General features: G+C 37.9%; 1 long non-coding RNA gene across 1 annotated transcript in view; it reads right to left on the bottom strand.

Moving 5' to 3' along the window:
* Window positions 1-18,673: 18,673 nt before the first annotated feature.
* The window catches only part of LOC107048374, a 211,233-nt gene continuing 207,874 nt past the window's right edge, over window positions 18,674-22,032 (bottom strand). Inside the window, exon 4 of the long non-coding RNA XR_001461678.1 lies at window positions 18,674-18,756. This is a non-coding gene — a long non-coding RNA (uncharacterized LOC107048374). The remainder of the gene's footprint in view (window positions 18,757-22,032) is intronic.

Here is a 22,032-nt window from a genome sequence, read left to right as displayed (position 1 = left end):
AAGCGCGCGCACAGATCTAGTAACCTACAATATCTCGATGAATTCAGATGTCTGACAGCTCTTCGGAAAGATGAGCTTATCCTCGAATTGAAGAAAATATTCAGATTCTGTAGGTGTTGAATGCATGATTAGATCAAATTGGAGGTAACCCTCCTGCAGGTAAATCTGGGACTGTAAGTGTCGAGAGCAAATAATTATTCATGCATGTCCACTTAATTAGAATGCAAGAGAGGAAAAATATGAATGAAATGATGAATCCAATTTTTTTCACAGAGAATTTTCAATAATTCACTATGTAAATATTTGCATGGGAACTGACGTATTATATTTATACCATGAATAGTGGTTTAATACAAAACTGTGATAAAACACCTCGTGGCGAGAGAAATGTGTAGCACATGGAGTGGGAGAGGTCAATGGTACTGGTGTTTTGTGTGAATAGCGAGCAGCATGAGCTGGACGTGATTAATTGATGTGACGTCGTAATTTCATTCAGAATGCATTTACTTGTTGAAATCCTGGATTTTGGTTCGAGCTTTTTTTTGTCACTCGAGGGATTGTATTTTATTCCAACGTGAAATGTATAAAATAGGGAGATGTGATGAATGCATGTTTTTACGTGGAGTTGAAAGTGTGAAGTTTATTTTGTGAAATAAAATAAAATTATTTTTACGTTTGAATAATTTCAACTGATTTTGACTTGTAATGAAATATCCACTGCATTTGGGGAATTTTTTCTGGCAGGGAAAATTAATGATTCACTAAATATTCGAGGAAAATTCATGTCGTTAGTCTATTTAAAACTGAAAATTGGAAAAGAAAGGAATTCCATATTGGATTTCGAATGAATAATAGAATGGTAAATTCACGTGATAATTAAATTTAAAGGTGAGATTCAATTATTTCAAAATTCATGGAGTTTTTCAGGGATTATTTTTCCAGCCCAAATATCGGGCAATATAATTGGCCCATTCGACATCACGTGGTACAAGCTATAGGGTGTTCAACTGATAATTTTTTGATAATTTTCTCTGGTAGTTGCTATATAAAAAACAAAACATCATGCAGTCGAATTAACCCCTCGTCAAACTGACAGATTGAATTCAATTGTGGTAATCCGAGCATTTTTATTCGAAATGAGTGTTAATTATACAATTTTCGTTTCTCAATTGTGAGTTTCGTCTCATGGTCCAATTATATTGCCCGACATTTGGATTGGAAAAATAATCCCCCGAATACCACACGACCTTCAAAATTAATCGGGCATTTTTCTCAAGGTTCCCTGCATACAAACGAAGTCGTCAAGTTGTTCAGGAAAAATCACTCGTGCTTCGCACTCGTGACTTTTTAACCTGAAAAACTTGACTCCTTCGTGTGTTTGCAACGAACCTATCGGAAAATACCCGATAATTTTGAAGCTCTTGTGGTATTACAAGTGAGTATTCAGTAGTAATACCACGAGACCTCCAAAATTATCGGATATTTCCCGATTGTTTTGTTGCGTAGCAACGAGAGGGAGAAGTTTTGCAGATTAAAATCACGAGCGCGCAGCGCGAGGGATTTTTGTGCAAAACTTATCCCGATCGTTGATACGCAGGAAAACATGAGGGAAATGTTCGATTAATTTTGGAGGTGGAGTGGTATTCGACGCATTATTTTTGGTAATCGGATCCTTCCCAAACCGACTCATTTTGACTTTCTTGGTGACTTTCTTTCACTCCACAGGATAATATTTGGCAGTTATTTGATTAGAGAAACAATTGGAGAGCTAGAGGGAAATTATCAAAAGCTAGGGGGAAATAACCGCTGTAATTTTAATTGGGAAGTACTTCATGTTACTGAATACCGAACTCTGATTGGCCCAGGGAAGGCCAGATCCGATTACCTAAAATAATCCGTAATATTCACAGATCTTGCATTTTCAATTTCATTGATAATTTTACAGCATTGTCCCGAAATATAACAATAATTATTTTCATTTACATTATCCAATTTAACTGATCCCCAATACTCTCGACGTGCAACAATTCTCCACCTCCATGATAATCGAAAAACCATGAAAACATTTCAATTCTTTGAATTGTCTTATTGGTGAAGCAATTTATTTCCTCCCTTTTTGGCCCCCATATTTTAATCGTCTTTTTTGAAACTGATATCGTTAAAGTGAATCATGATTTGAGGCAAAAAAAAGTTATTTCAAATGTAAAATCCGATGTTTTATGATCCAAAAAGTCCGAAAATGCCATTTTTAGACCGTCTCCGTACGTTATATGTGTGATAAAGTTTTTCTTCACCTGTTCGGTAGTGAATGGATGGAATTGAATCTTTTTGTTTTCAAATGTAGGTATTGTCGAGCCCTATATATCGCCATTAGTTAAAATTGAATTCATCGGAGGGCTTTTTTAATGTTGCAATTTTTTCGAAAATCGGTTGGCCCACGAAAATGAAAACAAATGTTCTGAATTGATTGAATGATGGCTTAAAATAATTGGTTGGATGCCCCTTTGACTGAGTTCCAAGATGAAGGCGACAGCAATAATTGTTTTTTTATTTATTCGAGAATTTTCAAAAATTGTGTATTTTGTAAAAATCAGAATTCCAGGGATGTCTTTGAATATCATGCTCCAAATGAATTCAATCTTAGCTTAAAATGTTTGTTTTAATGCCATTAATTCGAAGTTAAAAGATGATTAGCTAGATTGGTTGATTTGATTTTTATGATTGATGAAAATTTCGAATTTTTCATGTATTTCTCTGAAAGTGAGCTTTCTGATGGTTCTTCAAATGTGATGTTTCCAATTCACTCGAGTTTGTGTAAATAAAAGTTTTACAGAACTGTAAAAAAAGACAATCGGTTGTATAGAAGAAAAGGGATAAGAAGAATACTGATACTGATAACATTCAAGTAATTTGAAAATCTAACTAAATTAGGTAAAAGGAAATCCTATTCAATTCGATCAAATTTTTTTTTTTTATGCTTATTTTATATCGCTTCGAGTCTGATGAGACTATATGGCGATTGATCAAGACTTTAAAAATTGTTAGATCTCACCATTCTACCCAGCCAGGAATCGAACCTGGAACCTATCCGTTGTGAGGCAACGGCCTTAACCACTACGCCAGGCCACCGGGCAATTAAATCAAATGAAATAAACGATGAATTATGTATGATAGAAGGAAATTATGTGCAAAATAAGTATTCGGAAGCATATTGCTAATTTATTGGCAAAAATAACTATACTGTATACAATACAAAAATAGCAATACTATAAATTAATTAAATGAATGAATCAAATATTTCAAAATATGAAACTATAAATTTTCAATTAAGTAGATAATACTAAATTTCTTATAAAGGATTTCCGATTATCCAAAAATTTGACTAGTTAAAATGATGATTAGTTCAATAATTAAAATTTAAGAGTGACATTAGCAAGTGGACTACGTAATAACTCGACAGTAATTATAATTTATGGATATGGCTATCCCTGCAATTTAGCTTATCATTTTGGGACTGAATGAGGGCTAATTCAAGCTTGGGCTCCACCCCTGAGAATTTTCGAGCCTTGTCAATTCTTACCTGGGATACTTCTCAAACAACTTTTTTTTGTCATTCATGCCCGTTAAGTGGCGTTTTCGGGGTGTGTTTTAGAACCCGTAAGTGGGATTTTCCAGGCCATGGGCCTAAGTAAAAAACTAGCCCTGATTTTACGATTTAACGGGCCATGGCCTGTTAAGTAAGACGTGAAGTGAGTCCCTCTTACACTATAGCTCGTGCGGCTGAACTATAGTTTGCCATCAAAACCCAAAATTCATGAGGAAAATCGTGACAAATTCCGTTAAACAAAATAGCGAAATGAATTTCATTATACCCGACAGTAACGAAGAGGAGTCACAAGACATTTTTAGTGAAGTGAATAATACCAGTGACGACACAGCAAGTACGTCAGCACAAGTAAACACGATCGACTTCCAAGACCTGACAAACACACAAATTAACCCTAGCGATGATGAATCGTTTATCCCCCCTGATGTCCTTAAAGATGCCCAGGATGCACAATCATTCCTTGTTAATTTAGAATTTATAATTTATTATTTTCCTCTTTTTTCAATTTTGTTTATTTGGCAAAAAAAACTATCACTATATTTATTACTGAAAAGAATTATTATTATTTCAAATAATTGATTTTTCAGTTTTATAACTATAACATTTTATTATTATTATTATTACTACTTTACCGACGCCTCGTGCTGCTAACTTCACACTCATCGCAAACCTCCACTTACGGGCCTTGTGACACAAATAACTATTTCTCACTGCATAAGTGAAAAAAGCATAATGAAAATGTATTAATAATGGCGCTATGGTACCTCTCAATCGGTTGTTTATCAAGTCCCATGTGTACCTCCACAACTTTCCCAAATGGCCCCTTAAACCGCCATTGAACTACAAAGTATCCCCTCACACGATCATTTGCGTTACGAAGCATTTGTACTGAAAATGCCCCCCAATCTCCTCCAGAATCTCTCACGAATATTCAAGTCAATTCCCCCACACATGGAATCGCTAACTCTCAACAAGCTCACCGATACCAACGGACGATGAGTGTCATTTCCGGTGGGGTTTTGCGCCTGGATCAAATGGAAGGTGCGAGCGAGAGCTAGCACGAGAGGGCATTAAGCGGAGTATGGGACGTGACATAAAAGAATAGAAAAGGGAAGTAAAGCCAGCTGAAAAAAAAAGCTGCATTCACAGCTGTGAATCTTCTATTTTCGTGTGAAATAATAGAGACTAATTGTGATGAATCCATCGCGTTTCACTGGAAATCCGGAAGAAGCTTTTTATCTCAATTTTTTTCCCCTCTTTATTCTCTCCTCCAATCTTCTTCAGCGCTAATCCATTAATTAAAGAGCACGGAAAAAGGGTTGAGTGATAAAAAGCAGTTGCTCGAGCAATACAACCATTTCAAAAGCTATCATTGAATTATTCAAAAAATTTTGTCATTCCATCTTCATCAGAAATTGAATAAATAAAAAAAAATTGAAAAAACAAAAAAAAAATTTAAAAAATGGNGGAGGATGGGTCAAAACGGCCCCCCTTCAATCGTCAATATTTTCCGATTCAATAATCCGATTGGGATGAGTTAGAGCTCGTTTTGAAGAATGAAAAATTATCTTCAAAATGAAGTTGAAACTTGGAATTTTCACAATGTCATTCACAAGTTATTGACAATTGAAGGGGGGGCGTTTTGCCCCACCCTCCCCTACCTCTCATGCGGCATTGCACAACGAAAATTTCAATTTTCCAAACTAACGCTAAAACCCTCGGAATCCCAAGGATTCGTCTGCCGTTCAACTTTTGTACGTATATATGTATCTCTCTTTCCTCTCTTTCCTCTGTCCAATGAATTCGCAATTGCATTTTCGTTGGACGGGATATCGTTGTGTGCATCTTGCATGCTTTCTTCTTTCTTCTACCTTGAAATTCGGCACGGGATGAGGCAATGTGGTATACATGTGCAGGCAAGTTGAAGAGAAAACGAAAAAAAAAGATTGAGATGCAACTCGTGTCCTGAATGAAAATTGAAGAGACTGTGGAGATGTTGTTTTGTTGGGGAGTTTTTCTCTCTTTTGTTTGCATCTGTCAATAAATTTCTTCGGGTTCAGTGTTTCGGGGGTAATGCGAAAGAAGGGGATATTGATGAATGGAAAATAAAGAAAGAGGATTTCCGCAAAGTTGAATTGAATAGGCGGTGTGGAGAAATTTTTTTTAAAAATAAGTGCAGTGCAAAACGAGCGGGAAACTGCTCTTGTAGTGCATATAGTATAGTTATTTTTGCCAATAAATTAGCAATATGCTTCCGAATGGATGGATAATTCATTGTTTATTTCATTTAATTGAGTTGAAAAAGATTTCGTTTTAATTAATTTTGTCAGTTTTTCAATTTACTTGAATGTTATCATCATCATTATTCTTATTGCCCCTTTCTTCTTTACAACTCCCCTCAGCCCTTCGATAAAATGTTAACAGAAAAATTTTATTTATACATACTTCAATAAATTTGAAACATGAACATTAGAAGAAACTATCAGAAAGCTCACTTTTAGGGAAATTCATGAAAAATTGGAAATTTTCAACAATCATGATAAAAATCAAATCAACCAATATAGCTATCGTAACAATTTTTCAACTTCGACTTAATGGTAGTAAAACAAACATTTTAATCTATGATTGAATTCATTTGAAGCGCGATATTCCAAGATATCCCCGAAATTCTCATTTTCAAAAAATATAAATTTTTGCAAATTTTCAAATTAATCAAAATAACGATTATTGCTATCACCTTCATCTTCGAATTCGGTTAAAAGGACATCCAAACAATTTTTTTAAGCCATCATTCAATCAATTCAGAATATTTTTTTTAGTTATGGTGGAACAACCGATTTTCGAAAAAATTCGCAAATTCAAAAAGTTAATCAATGAATTGAAATTTAATTAATGGCGAGTAATAGGCTCAACAATACCTATATTAGAAAAAAAAACTTCAATTCCGTTCAGTCATTAGTGAACAAAATTTTTGGCCATAACGGCCTTAAGTAGCGATACACGGAATTTATCCATATTTTTCATAATCGTTATGTACTTATTTATGACTAATCATCATTTTTTCTCTAGCTCATTTATTTACTTTTTTATCTCATTTTAACGCGGCTCGCGCGTAGCTATATACATAGGGAAAAGCGGGGATTTTTTGAGACATCCCCACGCTCTTACGACTGAACCAAAAAATATAATCCTTAGCTAAAAATGTAGCTTACTTTATCTGGCTGCGGCTGAAATAGATAACAAAGTTTTTCTCTATTGAAAAATGATGCGAATTATAATGCAAACATGCAAGCTGGTTTGACACATAACCCCCGCCATTTTGAGACAAGTTCACAGCGGTTTGACTGTCAAACCAACTCACAGGTTTGTATTATGATTTTACCCCATTTTCCCCCCTCCACTGGGTTCCCGCTTTGTCGTTAGTGAGGGGGCTCGGTCGCGGGCGGTGGGGGTCTTAAGGACTACCGCCGCCCGCGGTCGCTAAGAGGAACCCACCCATAGTCCAGTCATTCTAGATTGTGCATATCAAGACCTCTTGAAACCGATGAAACTTATATCAATCGGTAGCTTATGATCCCATGATCAACATACTAGTTTGTTTAAACTCATCCATGTAAGGAAAATTTATAATTAATTAAAAACTATCGAAAAATGCGTCCGACTGCTCTTAACTCGGTATTTCTCGGATATTTCTCACTCAATCGCAAATATAGAAATACTATCTTGAAGCGAATAAAATTTACTTTGAAATACAGTTAGGAATCGATATGTAAAAATGCACGGTTAATTTATGATGAATTTTTCACGAATTCTTTGGCGATTTCACGTCAAACGATCAGCTGACCGAGACGCCACGCCTCTCGGCGGCGGGGCCTGAGTCACGTGATTCCCGCCATGCGCAGGCGATTCAAACCCGCAGTAAGTTCCCGTAGCGTGAAAATTGGATTTTTTTTGTCTTAACTTTTTTTTAAAGTGTGATGGGTATGATTCAATAGAGTTATGATAAGATAATTTGCAAAACAAATAATTTGTATATTTTCTATTTAATATTCTATTCATTAAAATAAATGAGGGCAATACAATAAATTAGCGCAATAATTGTACAATATGAAATCGGTATTAAATACATAATAATCGATAATAATATATAAAATAGTCATGAACGATCTGGATTACAGTGTCAAAAATAATAGAATTAATAATAATGCTAATAATATAGCACCTTTATAAAAATACACATTCGAAATATCTAACGTTGAAACAGAAATTTCGTTTGATGAAATTTCAGGTCTAATTGTTCTGTAAAAAAACAAACTAAGATAGTTAAATTATTGCTGCTGCCAGAATTGTAAGTATTTGATTAACAGTATAAATTCGTCTATTCGTCACTATTCGTCAATGGGATTCTCCTCTTGAACACGTCGTTTTTTGCTCGTACTAGGCCCACTCTCATCGTCAAAGTCATCTTCAGGGTTCATGGNTCGTTTTTTGCTCGTACTGGGCCTACTCTCATCGTTAAAGTCATCTTCAGGGTTCATGAATGGGGCGAACTCTGTGCTGTTCTCATCATAGCCCTCAGTGGCTACATCGTCGACAAGTTGACTAAGTGTAGCGTCGAAGTTGTGGAGTGTAACTTCATCAGAATTGTTGGAATTTTTGGAATTGTTGGAATTTCCAGCTGCTAGTTGAATGGATGAAATGAATGACCTTGGACGGACAGCAGATATAATCGAATGAGCAATGCTATCGCGTTTTGCATTANTTTTGCAGTAATTCTTCAGGGCATGGATAGGATGAAGTCTCGTATGCCTGGCTCCGGATGTCTTCTCGTATAATAGCAGCAGCAGCGCGAACAATGCGAATCCTTTCATCTTCTTGGATATGTTCCTGCTTCTCATTCCAAAATTTCTCCAGAATTTTGTATCCAGTATTGCGGAAACAGATAACTGTCGGTTTCGGTGGTCTCTCCACCATTATAATTTGAGTCCCGTATTTGTTGATGAGTTTCTGCTTTAGAGTTGTCGTTGTCATTGTCCAGCCTTCCATTTTCTCCAGCAATTCCTTGAAGGTGAATTGGCAATCGTTACTTTCCTCCATATAACGGCACACACCTTTAAAAGCAGCGTCTAAAGCCGGTAATCTCTGCTTTTCACCTTGATTATTTTTACGGGGCCGAGTGAACTGACCCCAACACGAACTATGATACCGACCGTTTTCCTCGATTAATATTTTTCCCTCGATCCTGCGTTTCACCTTATCAGACCATTCGTCATTGCGAAGTTCAATGCAATTTTCAATACGTTCCTGGGCTTTCGACGTACATACCAATCGTCCAGGTTTATTTTTAGGGATCCAGGGCTTATTACACAGGAAACAATGGACCTCAAAAGAGAATGGCGGTTCAGGAGTAGGTTCAGGGGCTGCTGACGCTGGTACATCACTGGCTTTTTTATTTGGTAAACTGTAATTCACCCGACATTGTTCATGCACTTGTATTTCTGTCACATTTTCCAAACACTTCCACTTATCGTCCTTCTTCAATTTACTCCTGGCAATGAAACTATTAATGCCTTTCTGCTTCACGACTCTTGTTGGGCCGCCGTTGTCCAGTTTTCCATCACAAATGAAGCAATAGAGTGGAGGAGACATAGTGAGGACGATAGATAATTCCAACACAACAATAACGATAACAATTAATTGTTCATATGCAACTCCCAATACTTCGATCCGTCAGCTATGAAAGCCACAAGGAATGTGAAGATCCCAAGTTTCCCCTCGATAGCCAGTCCCGTTTTACAACAAACGATGCCTGCGGTCCAGGCAGATGCAAGGACACCTGCTCCTCAAAATACTAGTGGAGGGGTACAGGTAAGAAAAAAAGACCCAACGATATTTAGGACTAGAACGACTACACCACTTGGAATTTCCGCACGCTATTTTATATTCGTTTCTTGATGTGAACAGTTTCACGTCTTCAAGCGATTTGACTAGAAACTAAAAATGAGCGAGTTTATATACATTTCGGGAATAGGGAAGAAGTGGGCAAGAAGTAGGGGGGGGGGTGTCCAGGTAATTAATTTAGTACACGAGAAAACCCTTTAGTCCCTATTGAAATACTTTCCAACCTGGGTGACTCACAGGTATACACATTGTCCACGTCAATCCCTCGCCAGTCCCTCACCGTGCTCAGAAGGGGGCCGCAAACAAGGAGGAGCAGCACTACAAGGACTAGCTGGTATTGTGAATAATATTACGTGGTAGAAAAATCCAGAAGCTATTATGGAAAAGGTCACTTGCCCTTGAGAGACCCAGGTATTCCATTTATAAATGAGAACAAGAATTATAAATAAAATGGATTTGTTTTTCAACTCTTAGTTTTAAACTTTTCTAATGTTTAGTTATATTTATTTGTGAAGTACAGATTTAAATTTCAGGTTAGGATTCATGAGGGAACTCAACTATTAATTAGAATTTTTTAAATTATTTAGACAGCAAAGTTTGGTCGAGAAAATGAGAAAATTCAATGAAATTTGTTTATTTGTAATGCTGCAGGAGCGCACTTCAGGTTTGAATTGCCTGCGCATTGCGGGAGTGACGTAACTCAGGCCCCGCCGCCAAGAGGCGTGGCGTCTCGGTCAGCTGATCGTTTGACGTGAAATCGCCAAAGAATTCTTGAAAAATTTATCATAAATTAACCGTGCATTTTTACATATCGATTCCTAACTGTATTTCAAAGTAAATTTTATTCGCTTCAAGATAGTATTTTTATTTTTGATATTGAGTGAGAAATATCCGAGAAATACTGAGTTAGGAGCAGTCAGACGCATTTTTCGATAGTTTTTAATTAATTATAAATTTTCCTTACATGGATGAGTTTAAACAAACTAGTATGTTGATCATGGAATCATAAGCTACCGATTGGTATAAGTTTCATCGGTTTCAAGAGGTCTTGATATGCACAATGCATCAAAAATCTAGAATGACTGGTCTACAAATCCATGTGTGTGAGCAGCGTAAGCCATGGCCTCGGCCATACCGCTGCCTAAGGATGCGTAGCACAGGGGGAGCTGTGTCGCTAACGGTGCCTCTCAGAAACCTGGGCGACCTCTGAGAGTAGTCTTGGGTGTAACCCTCCCGAGACAAGCCAAGCCCTGGGCAATCGCGGCAATGCACCAGGTGAAAACGCTTAACCGCGGTACTCGTGAGACCAAAAATGGAAACCAATCTAAAAAATTTCAGTATTGAAAGGGAAACTTCGGGTGGGGCCAGCGATGGCGAACACACGAAGTCTGACAAGGCTGACCAGTCTGGTGACGATGTGAATCGGGTCAGACTGAGTGGAGCCGAGAGAAGACGTCGCAAGAGAGCGAAGCTGCATCAAACCTCGGGGGCAATTGCAATCTTGGCGCATGCAGCAGCGAAGTTTGATGACGGGGAAGGGGGAGGGAGCTGTGAGGAAGGCAATAAAACGCCTTCCATCGGAGCGTACCACGCCAACCCCCTCAGTCAGACCGAAAGAAAAGAGAATGAGAACGCAGGATCAGGGCACATATGCTCAGAATACTGTGAGCTCATTCAAGTTTGCAGTTATGCCGGAGTTATATCTGGATCAGAAACTGGGCACTGAAGGGGTAACGGAGGTGAAGAAACTCCTGAAGGGGGCCATTCTGGCGTTACCTGACGGGGTGAAAGCACCCACCTTCAACGGTGTCTGGGAAAGAGAAGGTGTGGCAATGGTGTACTGCACTGATGAGGAAACGGGAAATTGGCTGAAAAGCCTTTTCCCCGAAAACAAAATAGCTGGACTTACTGTACGTGTGGTCGCAGCCTCGGAGCTTCCCAAGAAGCACAGGGTTGTACTACACGTGGAAGACCCAGATCTAACCGCTCAAGAAGCACTGTGCTTCCTTGAGAAACAAAATGCAGGACTGCAGGCCAGAGAGTGGGTTGTCGCTCGGGGCAGTGAGAGCAGGGACGCGAAAAGTGCCCACTTCGTTGCGCTGATAGACGACCGATCACTCTCTGTTCTGAAAGCCTGCAACTTCAGACTGCACTGCGGGATTCAAAAAGCAACTGTCAAGCTGCTTGCGAAAGACCGTGGTGAAAGTCAGAAGAAGGGTACATAGAGGTACCAGAAAAGTAGTCATCATTGTGGCTGCAACCTGGGTGCACATTGTACAGATAAATTTGCATCACAGCAAAGCAGCCTCGACTACTCTAGTCAGGCAATTAGCTGGGATGCAGACTAGACTGTGCAGAGGCAATAAGGAGGGCGTCATTCACATTTTATGTGAATGCGCCCTATTAGCACTCCGTCGCTATAAAATCTGGGGCCAGGCTTTCCCGGAACCAGAGGACTCACAACAAGCGGCTGTCACCAGCCTTATTAGCCTAGTGAGAAACACAGGGCTAAGGCTGTGTGACTGACCGAAACTAAGGCGGATGTTACAAAAGATCGTATGATTTAGGTGACTCGGGGCGCTTTAAGTGACCAGCCGCGCATATTCTAATTCTAAATCTACCCTATTTTCCAACTGAGAAACGATCTAGGATCTACTTCAGCCGCAGCCGGATAAAATAAGGTACATTTCTAGCTAAGGATCATATTTTTTGGTTCAGTCATAAGAGCATGGGGATGCCTCAAAAAATCCCCGCTTTTCCCGATATATATAGGGATTTTGTAATTTTTTTATAGTTTATAGTATAGAACCCATAGCAGGGTTCTTATTATTATCACTATTTGTTAAGTATATAGTGAAACACTTTTTGTTTATTACAATTCATAATATTTTATTTAAATATGTATATATTATTTATTTATATTTACGGATACATTTTTTTAAAGAATTAAGATGAAATTCCTGAATAGCTAAATTATTCTGGGAGTAATGGACTGATTAATAGTTGTGGAGTCCTATATATTGTGAAATAATTCTGATCCCCAATTTTGCTCTCATAGCGTCCTATTGATTGCACATGCAATGGGAAATTCATTCATAACTCACTGTGAAGTTGATTGACCAAAAAATTGCATTATGTGACTAAATATAGTGCATTCATGAATAAAAGCTCCGGCATAATTCCAGTTCGGAAACTGTTAATGGGTTCAAGCTTGCATATTTTATCTGGGGTATTATCAACTTACCTTGGTAATGAATGATTTAAGAAGACAGGGGCAGAAGAGCTTTCATGGAGGAAATTTCATGAACTGTAAAAAAGGTGATCTAGAATTTTTTCTTGAATTGACTTATTGCCGAAAGCCACATATATCCAACTAATGACGTCAATGTAGGAAAAAATTTTAAAAGGTCGAGTCTTCTAGACCATTTGGATAATGAATGATTTTATAAATTTTTTTTAGGGGATATTGTTCATAACAAATTTTCCGTAACTGCACGTATGGAAAAATCGTATAGAAATTTCCTATACGGATTGCGTATAGAATTTCTATAGGATTTTCGTATGATATTCAGACACTTCTATACGGATATTTTTTGTACAATTATTTCTGTACGATTTCTATATGTTTGATCCTATACGACCCATTTCCCCATGTATAGATACATTTCGTATGGAGTTGCGACATTTCGCTAGGTTTTTCTCTGGAGCGTTTAGACATCTTTCGTATGAAAATGAAAATTTATGTAAAAATTTATGTATAGAAATAATTCGTATAGAAATATCCGAATATCATATACGGAAATCCGATAAAATTTTTATACACAATCCGTATAGAAAATTTCTATTCAATTTTTTCATACGTGTGAGCTTCACTTTTCTTCGTCTGGCCAATATTGGCCCTTCTCCAAACTCGTAAAAGTGAAAATCACTACGGAAAAATATCGATCACGACTAGTGCCATGGGGTTTTTTACTATGGGGTTGGCGTCCGAGCCGAAGACAAGAACTGGCCAAACACGCGAATAAAAAAAAACTCGCAGTGAAATATACTATTTTCTTTCCAACGGCCAACTTCACGCGATTCATGCATCAATCAGAATGGGGGATTAGCGGTTAGGTACACGGAGAGAAAAGTCAGGGAAAAATCCTAGTGCTCGGCACCAGAAACGAGGCGCAAACTGCCGAACTCCCATATTTTAATCGAAATAAGAATAGAAATTCTAGATCAGCACGGAAATTTTGCTGTAAATCAATTTTTGCAAAGAAGCACGAGAAAAATTCTAGAGCTGGCACTAGAAAATTTCTCGGTGTCAATTTTGTGGGGAATTCCGTACAAAATTGTGGGAAAAACTTCATTAATTCTTGGTAACATTACAAATTTTATTGTGCAGTTGGACAATTTTTCTAGTGCTAGCACTAGAATTTTTGCCATTCTTTCTATTCTCGTACGTGTCCGTGCGACATCGGCAACGTTCGGCTCGCCGAAGTGAGTCAAACAGCTGCACTCAGGAGTCCCGAGTGGAGACTTACAAATGACGTCTTCAACGTCGGGTAACGTTAGCGCGTGTTCTGTAGAATTATGTGATAATCAGGGATTATTGGGCCTATTTTTCTCTGAAGGTGTGATTAACCATATCACATTTGTGGAAAAAAAAGTGTGAAACAACCGGTCGTAGAAATTGTTGAAAATTACTGACATTATTCAGTGATGATGTCTTAAGATAATGTAATTCCCTGTAATCGTGGAACAAATGCAATAAAAAAAATCTATAAAAATAATTCGTTGGCTTAAGGCTCATTTTTGTTGATACTGTAGTACATTAATTTAAATAACGTTGATGTTATTAATAAATAATTAAGGGAAAAAAAATTGTGGCCGGGGAAAATTTTTTTGTCTGTCGAGTAATTTTTCGTTTACCGATAACGAAGATTTCGTGATGAAACGACAAATTTTCTAGTGCCGAAGGGGAAATTTTTATGTGCTGGCACATTGCGCCTCAATTCTAGTGCAGCACTAGAATTTTTCCCGGAATTTCCCCACAAAAATTCTGACTTTTCTCTCCGTGTAGGTCTGACATAAAACACTAACGCCACACTTAATTCAAGTGGATTATTTTGCTCGCTATGTTCAGGCTAGAAATACATTTCGAAACTTGCGCTCCGTTTCACAAAAATCACACATGAAAATGTCCATTCAGTGCTCCTTTTTTTCAATACCATCTGTCGGTGTTCCCCTGCAGCTAGTTCTCATTCGAGATGTTTCGAGTCCGATATTTTCCAATTCGAGCTTCTTCCCTCATGTCTGTTTTTGCTACGGGAACTTCATGAAAAATTCGGCGTTTAGAGATAGGATTAAATAAATCACAAAGCCTCTCTCTAATCACGAAGAACATCATCAAGACCACAAATAGATATACTCACTGATGATATCAAGGGAACCCAAGTGTTAAGCCCAACATTTGTGCACGTGAATCTTCATAATCAAGCGTAATGACTTAATGAGAAAACAAAGCGCCTGTAGGGAACCTGGGGCACACGGCTCAATGGTACCCATATGTGACAGGCATATTCATTAGCATAACACTCCCACATTCTGTGATTGTCCATCACATAGAGGATTTCGTGGCAATTGGATTTCAACAATTCATACTCAGGTGCTTCGCCCTCAAAGAAACATGCTGAATCTCTCTCGGAACCAGCTGCATAATGCAGAATGCAATAACTACTTCATCACGTGCCAAAATGTTCGTGGAGACTAAAATAAACCTATTGTAACAATGAAAACTCCCACTGTTGGGAAATTAATCTTGTATTCGAAGCAGAAAGTCCTGAAATTTTCAAAGATCAATCCCCATGAATTTAACATATACACGATTAACAAACTAGTGCACCCAAAAAAAAAACTTTTGATCAGTAGAAAAAGTACTTGTACCCGGTATCAAGGGGTTTCTGGGGAAAAGGCATATTTTTGTACTTCATCGAAGTTACAAAACAACTTGATGCAAGTATCATGCGTCAAGTATCTGTGTACTGGTGAGAAGTAGCGCAGTACTTGTCACAAGTATTTTGTTACTGAAGCCAAGTAACAAAATTACTTGTACCGAGTGCCTGGCTGGTTCTTTCCAAAAGTACCAAATAAACTCAATATAAGTTGAGTATAAGAACTCAAAAATGTTTTTCTACCTCTTCTAAAAACCGAATTTCGTCAAAAATTCAAAAATCCAAATAATTCCCGTTTTATGAGTAATAAAATTGAAAATAATTTTTCGAAGCCTTTTAAATGTTGATAACAACATAAAACATAAAGATCTCAACAAAATTTAAATTTTGTAGGTTGGAAAACATACCAATAATTCTCGAAAGCAACCATAAAAATCGCCACCTATTGATTTTTCCTACAAAATATCTTCTGCTGAACATTTTTACAAAAATGCGTAAGAAAGCCCATTCTATTCGGTAATAATATTCACTTTTCTCAATAAAGTAATCAATTGGAGGGACTTTAGGTACCTGTGAAAAGTACTAAAAGTACTGATAGTAAGTAGTGATACTACTTCCTCCCGGTACCATTTCTACTCGATCGGCAGATGTGGTACTTCACCCAAGGACAAGAAATGTACTTGGGACGAGTATTTCTAGAACTTTTCAAAACTGAACTTCCCCCAAGTACCGGTTTGTACTGGTGAAAAGTAGTGATGCCATCGAAATTAGTCGAGAATTACTTTGAAGAGATCATCACGGTCTGGAACAACATCGAAAGTTTTGGAATCGTCGCAATTTCGAAAGACATTGGATCGGTGCATCTTGTCACAATTCCGGGAGGATTTATCTTGCCTGGACCTCGAGATTTTCGCTTTTTTAAGTTCACGAGACGAGATGAGACAGATATCGAGACAAACATTTGAAAAACAGAAAATACTGAAACTCAGACGTGATGGATCCTTCCAAGTTCGTGACGAGATGCACCGGTCCAATGTCTTTCGAGATTACGACGATTTCTAAACTTTCGATGTTTTTTTAGACCGTGATGATATTTCCATAAGTAATACCACAAGAGCTTCAAAATTATCAGGTATTTCCCGATAGGTTCGTTTGTATGCAGGGAACCTTGAGGGAAATACCTGATTAATTTTGAACCTCGAGTGGTATTCGAAGGGGAATTTTTCCATCCAATTTTCGGCCAAGAGGATTGCACTATGAGACAAATTCCATTTGTCAGTTCCAACGAAGGGTTCAATCGACCGGTAAATCTTTTGTTTTCCATAGACATGAAAGCAACGTGAAAAATTACCAGTTGAATAATCAAAAAATTATCAGTTGAATTTCGTGTTGACTATATAAAAAACAGTCGAATAGGGCAATCCTATTGGCTGAAATTTGGATGGGAAAAATTCCCAAAATAATTCTCGCCTGGTCTCGACTGCATCACTAGTGACAAGTGATTTTTTTTTTGGGCGTATAATCACATTCGTCAGATAATACTTTTATCGCCGCGTGACATAATAATAGGGGAGGATGGGGCAAAACGGCCCCCCTTCAATCGTCAATATTTTCCGATTCAATAATCCGATTGGGATGAGTTAGAGCTCGTTTTGAAGAATGAAAAATTATCTTCAAAATGAAGTTGAAACTGGGAATTTTCACAATGTCATTCACAAGTTATTGACAATTGAAGGGGGACCGTTTTGCCCCACCCTCCCTTACATTAGAGTACAAGGGCACAAATTTCGTTTTCGACGAATGTGAAGTTTACAGGCCGAGCCGAAGGCGAGGTCTGTATTCACATTCGTTGAAAACGAAGTTTATGCCCGAGTGGTCTATACTATTTTATGCCACATCGTGCAGAAGTCGAGTTTGAAGCACGCTGCGCACAGCGCAGCGTGCGATAAACTCGACTTATTGCACGGCGTGCCATAAAATATCATTTGCCTTATTTAATAAAGAATTTCATCAGTTACGGAAAAATCTCCGAGCTTTTCTCATAAAATTGGTTATTATCACACAAGTCACACCGAATTTTCTCGCCATTATTTCATGAGAATTGAGAGATTGTCCCATAAAAAAAAGGCATTTTTTAAATTCGTTGGGCGGAGTTGGGGCGGATAAGAATGTGAAACGCAAGACAAACAGTTTTGTTGTTTTACCCGGAGGATTTCATCGTTGGCAACGACGCGACTTGATATAACAACTTCGGGATGAATTTCAAATTGGATTTGTACTCGGAGATACCTTTAGCGGGTGCTTGAAATTTTATTGGATTCTAGGATTGCTAAAATTGCATGACTTTATACATAACGTACAGAATAGAGCAGAAAATACAATTTCTTTTGTTTCTTTTCATTTATTCGCATTTTTTTAATGTTTTGATTTTATTGCAGGTGAATATATTTGGGGTGATTTGCATGGATCGATTGAGAGAACTTGTGCGAAAATGGATATATTTACGAATCGCGATATTCCTTTGTCTGGACGGGGAGAAGGCTATAAAAATCCTTCGAAATCAATGTGTTATGGAAAAAGGGGCACAATAGATTTTTTTATTTTTTTTTGAAACTCGTGCATGGAATAGTGGCACTTTTCGTAACTTCTACGATAGTAAATGAAAAGTGACATTTCGTTTACCGGCATGGAGAGAAATATTCAATAAAAATTACGTATCTTTTCCATAATTCAGGAGCGACATGTGGTTGTAGGAAATTTTACGGAACTGTCGCGGAATTTTTCCGGAGCGTTCCGTAATTTTTCTCTGAATCTCCTGTGAAAAATTACGGTACTGTGTGAATTTCATAGAAAAACCTAGTGAATTCGCTAGAAAATTCTATTGGATTTTGATTGAATATCCCATTAGTTTTTGGCCGATTCTAAAATCCTCTGAATGGAACACTCACTACAGCACACAACGCCTATACAAGCACGGTTGTCTGTTCCCTTACACCGACCGGGTTTAGTAGGATTTTCCGTTCTATACTTACTAATTTCTGCTCGCGTTTACTATGTGTAGCTTTCGATATAGGAATTTTTACTATTTTATTTTCGCCGTGTAATCGCTAAATTATGAGTTATTGATAATCAAAAGAACTGAATTTTTCCTGAATTTTCCTTGTAAAATCTATATCAGATATCCACTTACGTTGAGCAAAGGATCTGCGTCTTCGGTGGAGGGATAGGTTGGAGACGGGTTTTCGGTCCGGGAGTACATTAAAGCATCCCTCCAGCATCGGACTTCGTCCCCAAGATGATTATCTGAAACTAAAAAATAATTCATTTCTAAAATCAAACTCGTCCGTTTAAGATGTGATAATTAGCATCAAATGACCTGATGTAGTCTTGAATTATTAACATATTCAGTTGATTCAAACGTATCTTACATAATCTAATTTCACTCTGAACTCTGTTCAACAGTGATTGAATTAGTGAACCAAAACAATTCAATCTCCTCCACTGAAAATAATTTAATTCTACCAATCAAATGTGTGTCAGACATACGAATGTTCAGAATTTCCACACGAAATTTCACCGTGAACTAATGTCTGAAATAAATTTGATTGACGGAATTACATTTTATTTTCAGGGTATGAAATGCCAAGTCGCTTGTGAAAATTAATATTTGAATAGCAATTATTATTCAGATCGGTTCACAAGTCAATATTATTCGGGGAAAAATTCACTTGTCATTTCTTTTGACAAATTCTCACATACTCCGAAAATAATCCGGCGGGGAGAGGATATTAAAAAATAGGGGGTTTGTTAAAAATTTCGAGCCTTTTCACTTGAAATTTCAATAGTAATTTTCTAAAAGTGTCGCAAAATTCCTCACGAGGCAATTTTTATCCAACTTTTCTCTCCATGTAGAAACATCATTCGAGACCACGCTGAGAGATACAACAGATTTTTACACGGAAAGAAATATTCAGTAAAAATTATGGAACTCACAGTTCGCTCACCGACTACGGAATCGACTCAGAAAATTTAAATGACGGTATTGTAATTTTTCACAGGAGATTTAGGTAAAAATTACGGCGCGCTCTGGAAAAATTCCGTGATTTTAGGTAAAAACCACATTTTGCTCCGGGATTACGGAAAAGATACGGAATTTTTAATGAATTTTCCTCTCCGTGTAGGATTAAGTCCATTCTAGTCTCAATTTTCTAATCTGATTTTTTTTCCTGCCTAGAATACAAAATATCCCTTAAAATTAACTCCACAAGTAAACAAAAAATTATCTCATTTCACTTCATAAACTTTGCTCCCGAATTCACCTCATCCAACACGTCCTCAGAACATGTCCAATTAGTCATTCTCATCTAGCCAATAATCCTCACACTCACCCAAACTCACTCACCCCATTAAGAAAATAAATCCAGAATCCCCAAGAACATGTACCCCATCCTCAATCTACCCTAACTCTCGAAATTAACATCCAATAAATCCCCTCATGATATTCAGTCGCCACAAATTTCGTAATCGATATAACTTCCCAGAAAGCTCTCTTGGCATCCCAGCATTACGTCGATTGCCAACAACCTACCCCCACCCATTTCAATTTGGTTTCGGATCCCATGGGTCTCCAGGGGAATGGCAATTGCCAACACGAGCATAAATATCTGGCAAAAATACCCTTCCAGTACGGTAAAGTTATACTATTAAATATTTCGATTTTTTCTGTCTGGAAGTTTGATCAAAATTAATGTTAGATAATGAATTATGGCCCGGTTGCACCGAGAAAAAAAACAGGTCCACGTGTAAAAACCTGCGTCAAGAAGCAAAGACAATCGGTTGTATAGAAGGAATGGATAATAAGAATATTGATGATAACAACATTCAATTAAGTTGAAAATTAGTTGAACAAAATTAGTTAAAAAGAAATCTTATTCAATTTAATATAATGAAATAAATAAGGAATTATACACGATAGAAGGAAATGATGTGTAAAATAACCATTCGGGAGCATATTGGTAATTTATTAGCAAAAATCAGTAGTGAAGTGGTCAAACGGTTTAAGTCAATTCTATTCTAGCGCCAGTTCTCGATGAATAGCCCAAATTCTAAAGGAGTTAGCAAAATTTCCCTACAAATCTCTTTTGTAAAGAAAAGTGACGACTATCGAGAAAGATCTAACAAAAATTTTTGTAAGATTTTTTTCCATTATTTTCCTGGAGATTTAAAGTTTTTTTCAAATTTTTCAAAGTTTCAGTTGCTCAAGTTTTTTTAGTCATCAAATTGTTTTGATAAGGTTTCTTTGACGGAGTTTTTTAACGAAGTTTTTTTAATAGAAATTTTTTAAACATGAACCAGGTTACACCAAGCCTTATGTTAGCCAAATATATCATCAGAATAAATTTATATCTGGAGTAAATTTATTCCACAGTTAGAACACTATTGGAAATTCATCGTAGAATTTTAAGAATTGTACGTAAAATTTCATCTTTCCATACAATCTTTTCAATTCAGGCATTTTCTAATGACATAAAAATACCTTCTTCTCCCAAGAAAGTGATTCCTTAGCGAGAGTAATTTTTTTCTCACTGCATCCCCAAAACTCGATAATAGGCGCGATAGCAATCTCATACTCTCCGCAGCATTTCTTCCGCCCCTCGCCCCTCGACAAACCAGAAACCCGTACCAAATCCATTGTCCCCAAACATATCCGCAAAAAGTCCCCCGGACATCCGCGTCACGCACTTTTCCCCGCGTAAGATCCCTCGTTTATGCGAAATTGTCCACAAAACAGTCCGTGCCATTGCCCCTTGAAAAACCGTCTCATCCCTCGGGGAGGAAAAAAATTTCACCCTTCCGATGCATATCCGTGTATTGCATCGGCGTGTCTGGGAATCTCCCCCTTTTCCAAGATCCACCATCGTCTCCAAGGCGAGTTGAATGACGCCAAGAGGCAATGGACGAAGTGAGTGGATGGGGCCACACGTGTGAGAAAGTATTGGTACACATGGTTGGACACAATGGCTTCCTCTCGGGTGGGGTTATGTGTCAACCCTCTATATAATTTATCCACCAGCCGTGCAAAGTGCACCAGGATAGTATGAACGGGGGTTGGTTGCATATCCCCAGGTATACACGCGGTTTCCCGTCGACGATTGTATTCAAGCCCTCTTCTTCCGTTTTCCAACTCCCTGCACACCCTCTACTCCTTGTATTTCTGACATTCAAAGCCATATACAATGCAAAATCCTCCCTTACTCTGTTCGGCGGGCGAGGGGAGCGGGTGGGCGAGAGGGGAGGACTCGTAGAAGTGTCCAAGATGCATGTTTTTGAACATCGATGTGACTCTTTATCTTTATCCCATGTTGGGGTTGTGTACGTATTGTGGCCACGGTTGAACAAGCCAAGGGGGGTTCGTAGAATGTAGATTTATATCTGAAGACTACGGTCGACTTGCGGAGATACGGACGATTCAGCCCACCCCTAGTTTCTCATTTTTTTTCTCGTGTTTTTTGTGCCTCGAGAGGGGAAAGTATTTACGAGGCAGTTGTCGACGATGGGGGGAGGGGGGAAGGAGGGGCACGGGGG

This window comes from Diachasma alloeum, unplaced genomic scaffold (assembly GCF_001412515.2).
Source record: "Diachasma alloeum isolate Michigan unplaced genomic scaffold, Dall2.0 Dall_scaffold_00188, whole genome shotgun sequence".
Lineage (NCBI taxonomy): Eukaryota > Metazoa > Arthropoda > Insecta > Hymenoptera > Braconidae > Diachasma > Diachasma alloeum.
The sequence above is the reverse complement of the archived record's forward strand: the minus strand, read 5'-3'. Positions and strand labels throughout refer to the sequence as shown.